Here is a 6,000-nt window from a genome sequence, read left to right on the forward strand (position 1 = left end):
ATAAAAAAACGACTTATTCCATGATGATGGTGTTTTTTCAAAATCAAACTTTGTTGTTCAACATCTTGAACTAGCCATCTTTTATAAGGTATTGTTTTTTTTAGGGGTAGAAGGTATTGTTAAAAATCATCAATTCCTAATTGATTCATCCCTGGAGTTGAATACCTCATTCAAGAATTGTTTTCAATCCAATCCGTAGATTTTTTTAGTTTCATTGGTTTTTGAAATAGAAACTTTGTGTATAATGATATCTTATGTATGAATATTAGTGCTTTTAACCTATGCCTTGTGGTATATAGGGGTGTGCACCGATCTAGGTCCGAACCAAAACCGTCTGGACCAGAATTTGTCTTTTCCTTGGATCGGGGCGGGAAAAATCCGGTTCGGTTATGTCTTGGACCCAAAACTAATTTTTTTTTATTTTATTTAAATATATTTATAAACCAGATATATTAAAAATTAATATTTTTAATAACAATAATCTTAAAGTAATAGTAGGTTTATAAATTTCTACCATTTAAACTTTTTTTTAACATATAACTTTTTTTTTACTAAAATAATAGAAATCTCGATCCAACCAGTCCGGACTGAAATTTTCCGAATTTTGACTGGACCGGACCAAAAACCTAGAATTTTTGTGGACCGAAGATTGGACCGGAATATCCGTCCCGGTTCAAATTTCGGTCCGGACTGGTTTGTGCACACCCTAGTGGTATAGATTAGAAAAATCAATAATGACTTCCTAATTCCGCCAATTCAAATGACTACTTGTATAGTTGTCTAGATTCTCATTATATTGATCAGCTGGATCAGGGTCTAAGAATTTCTTCTGTAATTAATAACATACATAACTACTTTGTACAAGAATATTTAACTTTGTTCAAACTAGATTTGGACATTTTATCCACTTGATTCCTTCCTAAACATGATATCTACTAATCTACATACTACTTCACTTTTTATTTGACAAAGAGCACAGATACGTCCGTGACTAGAACATTGGTTATTTTTCTATTTTGAACATCATTATAGAAACGACTACTTTGCAATTCTATATGCAAGAGTCAAAACCGTTAAAGCACTACTTATTACTTATCTATGACTATAGGTAAGGGATTGAAATAGCTCACACAAAGCGAAAACGTTACTTAACGAGATTAACCAATGCTTTATATACATGGTATTTCCTAGATATTTGAGATTCAAATCTTGTAGATTAGTGATTTGGAGTGAGAGTTCACTCATGGTACACCCGGGTGTATCATGAGCATGGTACATCCAGGGGTATTTTTGTAATAAATTAGAATTTCAGGTGCTCATTTGACACCAAATTTGCTCATATGGGCATTTGCTCATTTGCTTATTTTGATCATTTTATAATATAAGTGTTTGCTCATTTTCTTAAATGAGTAGAAATGTTTACTCATTTGTTCATTTTGCTCATTTTGAGAAAATAGTCTTGGGTGTACCATGAGTATGGTACACCTAGGTGTACTATAAATATTCTCGTATTCTACTACTTCTGATCCCCGTACTTCAAGTGTTTGGTTGGCAAATATATATAGGTCAAATAAATTAATTCGTGATGATTTGAGATTTAGCCATATTCTTATTTGCTATTTTTAAAAATAAAAATTAAAAAAAAATCAACATCATAGTCGATAAATGTACTTTTAAATCTATTCTAACATTAACACTATAAATATAAGATATATGAATCAATATGAAATAATACCTTATATTACTAATTCTAGTACTCCATATTATGAAATAATTATTCTATTTAATACCTTATATTACTAATTCTAGTACTCCATATTATGAAATAATTATTCTATTTTTCTAATTATTGTTTTTATCATCATAATTAATACTTCCTCCATTTAAAAATAGTTGTACCGTTTTATGTTTTCACGCTTACCGATGATGCATGGTTTCAAACGTTAATATGTTCAATTATCAATAAGTACAAATTATACTCCCTCTGTTTCAAAATATAAGTCATTTGCGTTTTACGAAAATTTGCTTTGACCGCAAATATCTCTCAAATACGTTAAATAAAAATTATAAAAATTATACCGTTAAATTCGTCTTGAAAAATACTATAATAATATTATTTTTAAAATTTTTTTATCAACGTAAATTAGGAGTAATTAACGGTCAAAGTTCGACCTCAAATATCGTGCGTGCCTTATATTGTGAAACGGAGGGAGTAAAAAGTTGATATTTATAAAATATACATTGAGACGAATCTAAGAAGATTCCATATGACTATATTTTTCCTAAAATATAAATTACCAAAGATAATCAAAGTGTAAGATGTGAATAATAAACAATATGCAAATGGTGTAACTATTTCTATATGAAGGAAGTATAAATATGTTTATATATGGAGCAACATCTAAAAAAAATTTGACGAAGTACTGTAAATTTCTTTCCTTCTTTTGGTAAGAAGTTAATTTAATCACTTGTAATTTCGTCTAACCTAATAACTTTACCATCTAGCTATTTAATTTATTATATTGCACCAAAGGAGTTATCGTTCACGCTGCCTATTGGACCATATTGTCAAAACCGCATAGCCTGAGTCACAACTATAGTCTCATAAAAGTATATATTTGCCGTGGTATTAGTTTATAAGTGACATGCTCATCTACGAGAGGTGGATAGCTATTCAAAAGGCTACGAGTGACATGCACAAAATCTCAGAATATATATATTTCTATGTATATATTAAACATACGAGTGGTATTTAGTGTTATAATTTGAATCAATCAAATGTGATTATTTTAATCTCGAAAATCCTTATTTCTGAGCTGAATTCTACGATAAAAATAGTGTTAATTAGTTAATAAAAAGTCCAATGTCATAGTTTTATGCTAGGTAAGATTAGACCAGTGTTATCTAATTCCTTAATTTCTCCACGAATTGAGAAAAATAAATTATGGTCAGTTTTGGTTCATTTTTTGGCTCATTTTGAACGAATTGGCGAATTTAAAAGACGAATTAGGTAATATTAAATTAGACGGTACTAGCTAAAAGATAGAATTAAGTTTGTGAAAAGAAGCAAGAGTTATGCTGAATAATTTACTCTTTGTTGGCTAATAATGAGATTGCAGGGACATTAGAATGAATGCAGTTGTGGGGTTAGTTGTTATTTTCTCCCTCTTTAGTTAATCATCTAACAGTTGGCTAAGAAGTATCTTTCAAAAATTAAATTGATCGCAACTTCGCAAGTATATAATAATTTGAAAATTTACCAATTTATGAGGATTTTTCGAAGTAATTGTCCCATGTTATATACTTCTTTCATTTATTTTTACTTGTAACGGTTTGATTTTTATACTATTCACAAATTTTGCCTATTCTATCTTCGGAGATTTATAATTGAGAAAAAGGAAAAATTGATACTATAAGCCCTAACTATGGCCGATCTGCTTTAAAAGGTCCCAACTTTTGTTATCTCAAAGTAGTCCCAACTTTAAAATTAATATTTATGATGTACTACTATATATAGTTTCATAGTATAGATGAACAGTAATTAACAACCTAACTTAGGTAAACTACGCTACAATCTAACCTAATACTACCTTTGTTTTTATGTAATTGCAACGTTTTGACTTTCACGCTTGCCAATGTACAATTTCAAATCGTTTTATCTCTAATTGTATGTAAGTAAAAATTATAAAAATTTGATATTATGAAAGCTTATATCGAAACGAATCAAACAAGACCCCACATGACTATATTTTGTTTAACATATAAATCAATAAATGTGGTCAAATAAGAGAACATAAATAGTGCAATTTGTCAAGCGTTGCAACTAAAAAAGAACGGAGGTAGTATGATGTAGTTGTTTGAGAATTCAATTTGTAACCTTAGACTTACAAGGCCAAATCCTCTAAAAACTTTGGTACTTGGGATAGGAATCCCTTTACTTTTTTCCTTACTCTCAAGTTATATGATTTACAAATGTTAAACCACGAAACTGTAAGAATTAAGGTATAAACAAGTTTTTTCCTTACCAACTACAAAAATTGCCTATTCTAACGCTTAACTGCTAATGTTTCTAAACACTAGTAGAAACATTGCTTTTCCATCCAATCCTAACTTCATTCTAATAAGGGCATGTTCTCCCCAACTTATTTTCAGTTCAGTTCAGTTCAATTCAGTTCAGACCAGTTCAATTCAGTTCAGACCAGTTCAATTCAGTTCAGACCAGTTCAATTCAGTTCAACTCTTGACAATACTTTTACTCTCACATATCACTATTCAGTTCAGTTCAATTCAGTTCAATTCAGATCAGTTCAGTTCAGCTGTTTTATGCCGAATAGAACAAGCCCTAAGTGGAAAAAGTTTACCACTCAAGCAAGATCTTTAATGTTGAAATTGAGGTGTTGTGAACGGTAGCTAGGTCATAGATTTGAATTTCTCTTCTCCTTTTTTGTACTTTATACTGTTTTCGTGGCTCATATGGATAAAAAAAAATAAAAATAAGTGGAATAAATTACTCAAAATATTCATTTAATTTAAGGAATGTTCTAAGGTAGTCGCACTTTGACGCAAGATTGTCATTTTTTTAATAGCTTTTGCAAAACAAGAGTTTTAGAAAAAAGACGTTGCTTGCTGCCCTATATATATATATATTTTTTTTAAAAACAATTAAAAGGAGATTGGCTTCAACTTTGAAGGTGAGAATTAATCAATCATCATGGTGTGTGTGACCAAGACACCAAGTTGGTATTATATTCCAAGTGTAGATATACGAGCTTATGAAGATGAGAAAGGTCAAATTATGCATCAAATCTATATATATTAGTTAGTAATATGTTGTAAATAAGTTTAAAGTGTTTCTATAAATTAATGAAAGTTGTATTTTACTTTACAAATGTTGTATTATTGTAGTCTATAAGAAATGTTTTATTTTCAAAACCTAATGTTACCTCGGAGAAAAAAGTTGTATATGTAAGTAATTATCTAGTCATGTTTGATATTTATTACGTGGGTAATAAATATTGCATATTAATTTAATTTACAAATGTTGTATTTTGTTTTATAAATATTGTATTTAGATATGTCATTTATCAAAGTTTAATATGTAGTACTCACTCCGTTTCTTTTTAATTGATACACTTACACTTTTCACGCATGCCAATGCAAAACTTTGAGAATATATATGAATTTTTTCCTTGGATAATGCAAAATTGGGTTTTAATTCCCAAAATATGCCCAAAAAAACTAAAATTCCCTGCGTACCGTCCACGTAGGACGGCACGCGAGATTTTTTTTTTTTTTAGTAAAATCGCTACTTGCAGTAGCGGTTTACAAGTGCCGAGAATTATTTTTTTTCCAACTTAGGTAAAACCGCTACTCGGAGTAGCGGTTTACAAAAAAAAAAAAAAAAAAAAAAATATTTTTTTTTTTTTTTTTTTTTTGTAAACCGCTACTCCGAGTAGCGGTTTATTATGAAAACTGATATCTGCTTACCATATTTTGCGCAGGTACACCGCTACTCCGAGTAGCGGTTAATATCTATAAACCGCTACTCCGAGTAGCGGTTTATATTTATAAACCGCTACTCCGAGTAGCGGTTTATATTTATAAACCGCTACTCAGAGTAGCGGTTTATTTTAAAATTAAACCGCTACTTTAAGTAGCGGTTTCCGTGGGTTAAAACAAAAAAATAATAATTTTCTCGCGTGCCGTCCTACGTGGACGGTACGCAGGGAATTTTAATTTTTTTGGGCATATTTTGGGAATTAAAACCCACTTTTGCATTATTTAAGGAAAAAATTCGAATATATATCTCTAGTTTTGTATTTGTAAAAATTATAAAAATTATACATTAATAAAATACATACTAAGACGAATCTAACAAGATCACACATGACTATGTTTTTATTCACGTATAATTCACAAACAAGGGTCAAAGTGTTGCGAATAGTGTAAAATGTCAAATTATAACAATTAAAAAGAACGGAGATCGACAAAATTTTCCAC

This window comes from Beta vulgaris, chromosome 8, assembly GCF_026745355.1.
Source record: "Beta vulgaris subsp. vulgaris cultivar EL10 chromosome 8, EL10.2, whole genome shotgun sequence".
NCBI classification, from domain to species: Eukaryota; Viridiplantae; Streptophyta; class Magnoliopsida; order Caryophyllales; family Amaranthaceae; genus Beta; species Beta vulgaris.